This window comes from Oratosquilla oratoria, chromosome 35 (genome assembly GCF_046742065.1).
Source record: "Oratosquilla oratoria isolate Oo_2021 chromosome 35, ASM4674206v1, whole genome shotgun sequence".
In the NCBI taxonomy this organism is placed as follows: domain Eukaryota; kingdom Metazoa; phylum Arthropoda; class Malacostraca; order Stomatopoda; family Squillidae; genus Oratosquilla; species Oratosquilla oratoria.
Window position 1 is genome coordinate 23,594,253 of NC_134811.1, and position 12,588 is coordinate 23,606,840.

Here is a 12,588-nt window from a genome sequence, read left to right on the forward strand (position 1 = left end):
GGGAAGAGGGGGGGAGGGGAGTGGAATATGTTGGGGATGGATTGAGTGAGAGTGTTTTTTATGCCTTCGTTTTTTTGGCTACCTCCCTTGTAAGAGGGTAAAAGGCTTTAGTTTATGTATGTACTTGTGAAATGAGACTCACACACAAATCACCGTGCAGGTCACATATTTTTAGTAGTTAATAAAATCCTCAAATCACAGTTCACAATTTGATCGCATTACATGTACACGTTGTATGAGTATAGTCGATACCACCATTAAATTCACCATTGTATCAAGTTGGTAGAATGTTTATAGTAAAATAATCTATATTATAAAATGGGGGTCTCTACACAACTAATGGAACACCTTTGAATAGCACTGATTCTAGCTCAGGAAGAGTCTTTGCTCCGGCTATGACGGTGCAAGGGCGGCTGTCTCGGCATACACTAAATAAACATTTACTTCTTTGTGTACTTCTTTTTAATAGAAATAAAATAGGACTAGTAATGGGGTCAATATACACAGTCGGCTTTCACGTTTATCAACGAGTATGCTCCTAAGATATTTGTAATAATCATATACCAATTCCTTCCTTTTCCTTTATCTGATGTATTAAGTCTATAAAGGTATTTAGAACAGTTGTTGACATGACATAATACCTCTTTAAAAACGATATATCTATATATTTACATGTTACTTCAAACAAGTAGTGCTAAAAATGACGGCAGTTTCACAATTAGAAATTTAAAAATATATATATATATTCCTCGCTATAGCCCGCTGTTATGCGGAAAGTTAATGTGAAACTGGACAAAACCCATGATTATAAATATATAATTAGTTCAAAGTAAGAGTACATCAAAAACATGTTACTCTATCAAGGAGTATTTTCAAGTCATGCGTAATTAGAAAGGAGCTGAAATTAAGAAAAATATAGAAAAGGACACGAAGAAAATGGAGTCGTTATTTATGGTGTGCCGCAGGATATGGTGTAACTTAGGAAAGGATTTACCGTCAGGAGGTTTATCTTTAGAGTTGTCGGCTGGTATGGCGCTTCGCATGAAGAATACCGTCAGTAGAGAAAGGCTTCCGATATCTTGATATGGGCTCTGGGCTCGGGAGGACAAGTAGGTCATTGGTTTGCGAGTTGATATCAAGACATCTTTTGATAATGAAGAGTGCATCAGATGTTGGTAGGATCTTCATGTTCGCTTATTGTAGTTAAGATACAGTTGAGTCATTGAGTTGTTTGGAGGCACCCTTCTGGAAATGGCATTCAATTTTTGTGATAATTTCATTGTTGAAGAGAGGTATTGGGTATTCCACTCTCTGGACATACTATTTGCATTTTTTCATGGAACCGGAGATAAGATACTTTTTTTTCTTTTAACAATTTCAAGCCATACACATATTGCCGTTATGTCGGTTCCGTTTATCGATTACTTAATTATCTGTTTTATTTTATTCATATATTTATTTATCTATATTTATCACTAAAGAAGGCGAGCAGTAACTACTGAAACTGTGCCACCTATTTGAGTAAACATCAGGTTTGTGTATCGTTCATGAATCGCAACGATTCCCTTCCCTATTTAGACGTCTTTATTAAAACAGAAGATGGAACGTTCAATACATATGTTCATGCAAAGGGCACCGATTCAGCCACGGCCTCAACGGCCTCCGTGAATGTCCAGGAGCTTCAAGAAACCATAGGAATCTGTGTTAGGAGAGAATGGTCCCTCTGTACTAACTGGAGAAAGACATTTTCAGCTGGAGCGCCCTACACAGACCCTGGTGGGTAGCAAGTACCCATACCACATCTCACCAAAAACTCCAAATATATTTTAGAACAATATCTATAAGGACGAACATCTACCACCTCTAAAGGAGAATCTGCATGTGTTATTATTTGTCACATGACCGACGAATTGGTAATGAAGGACATTCCAAAGAAAAATATACAAGCCTCGGGCCTTTCCAGCAGACTGGTAATCACTATCTAATACAAGTCTAGCAAGACCTCGTATCCCTTAATCAAGATATCCACTCTTAGAACATGTGTACATGTTTGCCTGCCAACATAAGGATTGTGTGGCTCATAATTCATAAATAGGAATGACATATACAAAGTTATCACGATAATTGAAGTTCGGTCTCCAAAATGTCGCTCCCAAACAACCCAATAATTCTGTTCACAACTGCATAGCACTCACCAGGAACCAACAAGAGGAGAATACTTCAGTTTCATACCGAGAAGTGGACATGAAGCGATTAAGATTTTTACATAATCTTAACCAAAGATAGATATCAAAAGATCAACTTTCAAAAAGATTAAATAGTTTTCATCTAGAGAGCAATGTATATGTTTAGTCCAATGGAGGCCTCCTTTCCGTGGCGCACCATTCCATGAACATCTTCAAGACTTTCCTAACGAAAAGTCCAAGATGTGTCACGGTATCATACATACCAGCATCAACGGCTCCATTTTAGGAAATTTCATCATTAAAACTTTTCCCAATTTGACAATGTTTTGTTTGAATTCCACCTCATTATACAGCTTAATAGGAATATTTCTTACTAGGACAGCTAAATGCAGGCAGTCAATTTGTCAAATTAGTCATTAACTCGACATTACTTAATAAATTCGACAAGAAATAGGCAGGACCTTTTGAGGCGGTGGTTCTGAGAGAAATACGATGGTTGTTAGCAGGACGGCTGTAGGCAGATTACTTGACTGGGTCGTTCACCCGTGGCCCATACAATTGAACTGGCTAAACAGATTATACCAAACAAAAATGTGACACATAATCGGATACTTGATGAATTTCTATTAGATACTCCACTGAAGTGTAACAGTCACGAAAATGAAGATAAAAAGGGGAAAACGTTAATGATCGAGATTAGAGGTCGAATATCCTAGAAATTCTCGCCTACATTGGCATCTTTGTAACCCTAATTGTTTTTATTCTCGATGCTTTAATCATAATCATTATCAGCGAGGCTGAGATGTACAAACTGTTTAATGGAAATATATAATTAGAACTGGAAGGATAAAAACTCACCCCTCAAATACTTCCAGATCTAAAGGTAAACACATCTGTACTTGTTTTAGATCCCGAGATCTATATCTACACGAGAAAGAAGTCCTGTATGTTTTTTGAGGTTATGAAAAAAAGCAGAAGGACAAATAAGCAATACCGTGAGATTAACAAAGAAGCAAGACTTGCAAGCGCTGCCAAATGTGAGGTGACTTCCCTTAATCTGGGAACAGCTTTGGCTTCTCCTAATTAACTCCTACTCCTACACTGCGTGAAACCATTACCTACCCTAATAGTAACTACCTCACTTGTTAGATCGGATGCCCTTCAAACGAAGGCTACCCCCCATTGACGAAGGCCCTAGATAGCAGAATTCCTGGGATTTGGGAAAACTTAACTTATTAATATCAAGAATGGCCATTTATAGAGACGTTAGTGCCAGGCTTAAAATAAAAAGAGAGAGAAAAAAAAAGAAGTTTCTTAATGTAGAATTAACCATCACATTCATTAATGTGTATAAGCATATAGGTAGTCGCTTGATTGATTTTCTCGGTGAAAATTACTTAGTTCAGCATGTAAAAGAGCCCACAAGACATGGAAACTTACTCGATCTATTGATCACTAGCCGCGAAATCATGATAACCGATGTACAAGTCGGTGAATCTGTTGCAAATAGCGATCACAATTCAGTTTGATTCAAACTACTAAAACATTTAAGAATAGATACTTGTGTTTCTAAAATACCCAATTTCAGTAAAGCTTAGTTCATAGGACTACGTCAGGAGCTTCAGCTTACAGATTTGGAGTCAAAATTAAGCGAAAGACCTGTAGATGAGATGTGGAAAATATTTCAAAATACGCTCACTAAGATGATTCATACTCACATTCCTTTTAAGGACAGACATCCCCCAAATCATGCTCGCCCAAAATGGCTTGACAAAGAAACTGAAAAAAGTATTGCTAAAAAGAGACAGGCTTACAAGAAATATAAGTGCTTGGGTGCATCTACTAACTATCAAAGTTATGTATTAATACAGAGATAGTTAAAAAAGGTAATAAAAAACGAAAACGACAATATGAAATATATATTGCTGATAAATCCAAAGAAAATACCAAAGAATTCTATAGTTACATTGAAGATAAAAAGGTTGTTAGGAATCACATTGGTCCACTATTATCTGCTCATGGTCAACTTGAATATTCAAATGAAGGAATGTGTGATATTTTAAACAATTATTTTAGCTCAGTATTCGTAAACAAAACACCTCAAAGTGAACTTCAAACTGAAACCTGTGAAAAGTCTAGGGTGAACTTACTACGGTAAATATAACAAAAAATCAAAAGGTGTATAGAAAAAGTCAGAGTTCATAAAAAACAAGGGCCTGACTGTTGGTATCCAAGAATCTTAAAGGAAATGAAAAATGAGATTGTTGTTCCATTAGAAATTATTTCAAGAAATATACCATATCCAGTGATGTCCCAAGAGAATGGAGGCTAGCTAATGTAACTCCCATATTCAAAAAAGGTGAAAAAATTCAAATAACTACAAGCCTATAAGTTTTACTTCAATCGGAGGAAAAATGATGGAAACTATCATCAGAGATGCTATCGAACATCATTTAGAAAGTAACTGTTTGATAAATAATAGCCAGCATGAATTCAAATGGAAACGTTCTTGCGTGACTTACTTGAATTCTACAACAATATATATATATATATATATATATATATATATGTATATATGTATGTATATATATATACATATATACATATATATATATACATATATGCTTGTAACCACGAGGAAAATAAAGATCGGAATACTGAACGTTTTCGTCTATTAAGGCATTTTCAAAGTTTATGCTGTGTGACATTTTTTCACCTTTTTTTATTGTCACCCTTTTTATTGATTGTTTTTATTTTTTCTTTTCTTTGTATGATAGTCCTTTCGTTTTTACGTTGTGTGACCTCTCCTTTTTTCTTTTTTATTATATTTAAGTTATTCTTTGTTGTGACACTATGTACTTTGAAAATGTCTTAATAGACGAAAACGTTCAGTATTCCGATCTTTATTTTCCTCGTGGTTACAAGCATAAATCTTTATTCACGTGTTTTATGTGATTACTGTTGCATATATATATATATGTATATATATATATATATATATATATATATATATATATATATATATATATATATATATACAAATATATATAGTGTTGCGTGGCCGGAAGTCTTTGTTCCTTTGTAATACATGTACTTTCCATGTTACCACCTGTTTCGGGTAGTTATAGCCACGCCCTAGTTTTTTCGTCTTCCTGAATTACCGATCGTATGAAATACAATATTCTATGTTCCGTGTGTATTATTCCTTTGTTATCCTTTTATTTTAGTTAGCTAGGATATTGTTCATATTGTATATTGTACCTTATTATGTTAATGATCTCTGTATGTGTATCATGTTATTCCACTCACCCTGCCTGTAATAAAATAAATGATAACGGTTTGTGAGTTGGCAACTGCGGCCCCCCATGGTGACCGCAGTCACGAGGTATACTACTTCTTACCCTCTCTCTCTCAGAACAATCACAAACACTCCTCTTAAAATAAACAACACAAACATCCCAGTGAAGGACCATACCCGTGTGCTGGGTAGCACACTTGATAGTGGCCTTACCTGGACCCCACACTTCTGCAAGCAGAGAAAGAAGGCCAGGGCTGTGCTGGGAAAGCTAAGACGCTTCAAAACTGCAACACTGACCACCAAACGTCGATTGTACCTAGCCCTCGTCAGACCGATTCTGTGCCAGTCCCCGGGACTAAGCCAGCTGACATGTCCCACTAATAACTACGAGCATCAGAAGGTTCAGAATGCCGCTGTCAAGTTCATCACGGGTTCGCGATGGAGCGACTTCAAAACCACTGAATCTCTACACCGAATTTCCAACATCCGTCCACTCGACCAACATAAACACAAACTTCACTCAAGACACCTACAAAAACTGCACGACAGACACAAACACCTGATACAACACATTACACCTAGACCACACCGTACAGACTATCTGTCAGCTGCGCCCGTCCCACGTGCTTTGTACACGATAAGACGTGTATAACCGTACCTACTAATAATACATCCCTTCAGCAGCTTTGACTGGTGATAGCAATAATAATAGTAATAATAATATTGCATGTAGCCCAATAATTGACAGGCTGCAAGCACATACAACTCAAACCCAACCTGGGGAAAAGCAGGCTACTCAGGCCCCACCTGTGGCTTAACAGGAACGCGCTCTACACACGGAAAGTGAACTCTACTCACTTCCCGTAAGATACACACACACACACCTCTCACGAACATAGCCACGCCACACGCACAAACATCTACACTTACTTTTTCTTCGACTAAAATTCGCTTCCTTTCTAACTTTCTCTTATACTACATCTTCTCATTTCAGTTTACCTCCCACTAAAGATTTTTCCGTTTTTCCACCTTTCTCTACTACTACGCCTCCTACCATTTTCTAAACTTTTGTTGGTGATCCTAATCCTAATCCCAGCATCGGTGCCCCCGTCCAAGCTCCCAGTCCATTTCTCCCGAGCCACGACCACCAACTGCCCCAAATCGCTCGCTAATTCGCCCGGTGGCAATAGCCCTCTTTTATACGCTACTATCTTTTCATTTTCTTACAGACATTCTTCCCCTCCACAAAAACCGATCCCGCGCAAGCGGGTGGTCTTTCCTAGGAATTCAGAATTCAGAATTCAGATTTCTGAACCCGTATATAGCGGGCACTTCCCGCTCCTCTATAACCCCTAGGTTAAGTGTGTTAGGTGAACCCTAGTGGTAACAAGTGGTCCGGGTAGGCATAAAATGTGTGTGTAGTGCTAAGTGAAATGTAAATGATTTATGTTAGAACACCATCGGTTTGGCTTAACCTTGCCCCTTTGAGTTGTCCATCGGTCACCTAAAACTATTGACATACGTGCTTGCAAGTACTGCACAGATTTATATTCGATATGCAGTATATTGCTACCTTGCCATTTAGTCTCAGTCTGGTTCGTCAATGATTGGAGGTAGGATTGTTTCTCCAGTTAAGATTGGGCATCAATGGGAGGCGTAACAATATATATATATACATATACATATACATATATATATATATATATATATATGTATAAATAAATATATATATATATACGGATAAAAGGGGGAGCAGGTTTGTATGCGGATGGCTAATGAAATGATATTACAAGGGAAAACAGTATTAATTTTACCATTTAAAGCACTACAAGAAAAACGTTCGTATACTTTGAAGACGTAATAGAAACTGTATTGCGGGGATGCAGCCTGGCCTGGTGAGAAGCATACATGACCACATGATTCTCTTACAAAATGTTTATATGAAAATGCAACCAATTAATACAATATTCTAACAAATAAAAAATTCTCCACATAACACTGAAGGTTGCATGTACTCCACTCCTTGCCTACAGTGCCAAAAAATTTACATCGGACAAACTGGCAAAGATATACAAACAAGAATAAATCAACATACAGTGTGAGAAGTGGTCAAATATCTAGTGGTATTTTTGTTCATGTGAGGGACCAGAATCATGTAATTGACTGGAAAAATGCCAGTAAAATAACCTCTTGTAATTCCATTACTGAAAGGAACATCATTGAATCAAGCCACATTAAACAAACTTTTGATCAAAATATCAGTCTAAGCTTAGGTATGTACAGACTTGATAATTTCATCTCAAAGAAAATTGTTAGATGTTATCCTGCCCGAACATTTGGTCCATCTGTGACCTGAGAACTGTGGGTATTTTTCTCAGGCTTGTGTGATTCATCTTTCCATGTTCCTTACAATATTTTTACTTATTACAGGTGAAAAATGTAATCACACATTTGTCAATCACGTGAAAACCACTGTTGGAGTAAAAAAGACTGGAGACGGGGAATCTATATATTTCGCTTACAACCCCCCATCGAAATACTCCAACAGTGGTTTCCACGTGATTTTTACTTACATATACTGTCTCTGTATCTCCCTTACTGTATTCCCTTGATGATTTCTTAAACAGACGAAAACGTTCGGACTACGTTTCTTATTTACCAGTGGGTTTTTCTGCAAATTATATTCACGTGCCAATTGTGAAATACTGCAATATATATATATACATATATATGTGTGTGTGCGTGTGTGTGTGTGTGTGTGTGTGTGTGTGTGTGTGTGTGTGTGTGTGTGTGTGTGTGTGTGTGTGTGTGTGTGTGTGTGTGTGTCTGTGTGTGTGTGTGTGTGTGTGTGTGTGTGTGTGTGTGTGTGTGTGTGTGTGTGTGTGTGTGTGTGTGTGTGTGTGTGTGTGTGTGAACATAACTACTTGTGACTACTGAAGTCCGCATAAGGCATATATTCATATCATGTACCTAAGTGCTGGTGCTTTAAAAGCCAAATTATTAGGTAAGCCATTTTTGGATGTGACAAACGCATCATAAAAAAACACAATTATTATGAGAGGGTAATTAAAACTTATGTGTACTTGGATCCACTTTTTATTTAATAAAATGCCTTTTTTTTTTTTTTTTTTGCATGATTTGCTTTTTTTTTCATTTTTCCAAGGAAAGGGATTCATAGAAAGTTTTTCCTTATGTTATTTCGATAAGTCTTTGCAAGATCTTATAACGCATTCATCAGGTGATATCCTGCCTAGGAGCTGTCCTTTCCCTCCACCGCGGTGGCATTCGACTTCGAATCAGAATTCTTATCCTCGGGCTCGTGGATACAGAACCATGGAACAGTCTTCTGAAGAGCCTGCAAGGGTGACGAAGAAAGGGTTAGGAAGGCTATCACAACTTATCTTTGTCTACCGATGTTACTGTAACTGTTCGTCGTCAATCTTCAAAGACATGCGTGAAACGAAAGAAAACGATAAGGCATAGAAAGAGGAAGAGAGAGAGAGAGAGAGAAGGGGGGGGAGGAGGAAAGAGACAGAGAAAGCTTACCAGTCTGAACTTGGGGTGGTTGATGGCGTAGATCATTGGGTTGTAGACAGCAGCACTCTTGGCCAGCAGAGCGGGGAGCATGGACACCAGAGGCGTGATGCTTGACTGGTCGAAGGCCAGACCCTATTGCAAATAGTTTTATACGAGATTAGACTTATGTACATATTACTATGGATGTGCAAAGCTTTCAATAAACAACAAGAGACGATATCATATAAACGGCGTTACCTGAAGAGTGACTATAGCATAAGGTGTCCAGCAAATAATCCAGAGGGCGACATTAGTCATTGCAACCTTTGCGATGCGGACCTCAGCCGACTGAGCATTAGAGTCCTGTCACGTAACAAAGTTGATAGATCAGGTCATCATCTTACAATAACATGCTGCTATATCAACAAATGCTAGACCATCGTATGGTATAATGGATAGATTTTAACGGAAACAGGGAGTGTATACTGCAAAAATATGAACCTCTTGTAATCGCCATTCGAAATAGCCTACTTCTATAAGAGAATGCAAAGGACTGGAAAATTGACGCTGAAGCAGCATCTTGAAAAAGAACTGATAACATTCTTTGAAGCCATTAACCCTTGATCGTTATAATGCTCCCGTCTGGGCGAGGTTAAAGTGTTATTAAGTATTTACCCCGTTAATGTAGAATTCATCTATATTTAACAGAGAACAATCGAAACTCACTGCGTTGGATCGGAGGTTGGTCACATTCATCTTCTTGGCTTGTTCCCTCATGGCCTTCTCGTGGGCAAAGATAGCCTTCACGATGAAGACATAAGCCAAGACGATGATGAGGAGAGGAACGATGTAGTCGAAGACAAAGATGCAGAGACCGTACGAGAGACGGTTGACGTCACGGGACAGGTAGTCATATGAGCACGAGTCCAGGATACCTGTACGAACAGGACCTCTTATTACCTTCGAGCTTTCAATGAATGCAATGATAAACGTCTTCCTCACTTGATTTCTTTTTAACTCTTTGAAGACTATCTTATCTGAATACTGATAAGTAAAAACTACATGGACTACTTATTTAGACGGACCGTGTCATTTATACTAAACTCCTCCTCATGGCTATTTTGAATTTTAGAAAATGGTCTGAAAAAGGCGCTTTCCAAATATGTTGACTTGATATTATATAAGACTTGAAAGACTTATACGTTGCCAAAGTTTTCAATTATATCAGTGAGAGCTTTTTTTCCCTTAAGGATAACAGTTATGATGGGTTTTGGAATGTGGTCAAGTGAAAATGCTCCCCTTAGTATACGTCTGTTTTTTATGTTTGAGTAGATTGTGATTTCTGTAGTAAAACCATCTATATTGTCAGGTATTGAAATACATTGTGATGGTTAATGGCAGGTTCTGAACATATTTTAGAAATCTCGTTACAGCATAATGCAAAAAATTAGATGTGGTGGAAAAGTTTCACTGTTATCTCTTGCGGACATGAATAATTTGTTGCACTCACCTTCGGGAATGTAAGCTCCCCAGCCGAGGAAGGGGGGAATGGACCAACCGATGGAGTAAGCCCAGCAAAAGAGGATGTAGAGGAAGGCCCTTCCCTTGGTGAGGGGAGCAGAAGACACTCCATTGACAATGACGTTGTAACGGTCGAAGGAAACAAAGGCCAGAGTCCACAGAGAACACAGACCGAAGATGGCTCCTGAAGAAATAATTGAATCGTGTGAGTTATGAGAGGAAAAATTTGAGTCTTTCAAGTCTAACAAAAGAATACCAGTATGAGGAAATATTTAGATTGTTGTCAAACTATTTGAAGATGCAACTGATTGCTTGCCCTCTCATGTGTCGCTCCATCGGATTTCATAACAAATGAGGTCTGATGAACAGATGTATGTAAGTACCTATGAGCACACAAATATCTTTGTTTTTTACCTGTTTGGTGTGTGCAAAAATGGTACACACTGGGACAAGATAATACTGTTCTTTGTCTTCCACATTTTTCGTTGGATTTTGTTCCAGATGGGCGATGAAGAACTCACCTAGACATGCGTACACCTCACAGAAGAACGCAGAGAACATCCATACTCCGCCATTGAAACAGTTGTAAACGTAAGGTGGGTACTGAGTGATTTGCATGCAGAAGTCACTGAAGGCCAGGTTGAAGACGAGCATGTTGGCGGGAGTCCTCAGATTCTTGTTTTTCACGACTAAATACATCACCAAACCGTTTCCTGAGAGCGAAAGAGTAAGGCACATTTCAAACACTTCTCATACCGAAAGAAACCATGACAGTATGTGAATCTGTTTAGATAAAAAAAAATCACATAACAGAAATTGCTCTGATTTAGAACTCACCTGAGCAGGAACATATGAAGAGAAACACAAAGATCACGCCGAGGAGGTAGTGCCACATGGGATTGACTGGAGGATAGTTGCTCCAGTGATCGTGGATCAGGTGTCGTATCGTGTCCGGCACGATGTCCACCACGGTGACCCCCTCGGGGTATCCAAACGAGAAGTCATTGGGCCCCATAAGCCATGGCACGTGGGCCTGTGCCGTTGATAAGAGTAGCGGAAGGATTCATCCTTATGATATCTGAAACAAAGGTACAACTCAGAAAACATTTAAGAAATATATCATAAACTACAACTCACTCCAAAACAAGGCAATATGAACAATCATCGGATGCACACACACTACGCATACGCAATACATAGCTTATGGCCAATAAAACACACAGGGACTATCATACAAACTGCATCGAGAAACACCCAATAACACTCATACATATCAGCCCAGAGTATTACTACAACGCGATACATACAACTAATACATCGGTCCAAGCAGATCTGCATGAACTAACATATACCCAATATTCACAGACACTTCTAGATGATATAGAGACAAACGAAATCCAAAGCAATCATTCACCACGTAACAATCACAAGGCTCAGCTAAATACAACAGATAAAGCACATTTCGGTAGATTTGGCTGTGTTCATCGGTCATCATACAACATTCAAGCCATACCAGCACAAGTTAGGCATTACAAAAGACCACACACATTCATACTATCGGGGCGCCTCACATAGATCCACACACATACATTCAAAGAATTATCAGCGCTGGCTGCACACGCACATGTACACAGAATATTTGGACAAGGAGATATCTACTGGAAGACAATGAGGACGATCGGTTTCCGTTGTTGTAACTCGGTGACACCGTGAGCAGACCAACAACACAGAAGATACAGATCCAGTAGAAGAAAAGAAAAGTAGAAAAGTATTTATGCAGGGGGGGGGCTTACGTTTCCTGGGGGGGGGGGAATACCTTAACCCTTTGCCTAGACAGCCGTACCAGGACACAGCAAATGGTAACCGACGTAGTTCCAGAACGAGATGTAAGTCTACGGGGGCACACAAAGAAGCGTCGTCCAAAACCTCGACCATGAAACCTGTTTCGGGAAATACCTTTGTCGTTTTGTTCGAATGAGACTCTGAAGTTGAAATGGTCTTGACGGGTCGAGATCTGTTTGGGAATGACTTAAAAAGCCATCAGAGTTAGTAGCTTATATAGTCACT

General features: G+C 38.7%; 1 pseudogene; it reads right to left on the reverse strand.

The window, feature by feature from the left end:
* Nucleotides 1-8,734: 8,734 nt before the first annotated feature.
* Nucleotides 8,735-11,588, reverse strand: LOC143018801 (compound eye opsin BCRH1-like; annotated as a pseudogene).
* Between the last annotated feature and the right edge of the window lie 1,000 nt (nt 11,589-12,588).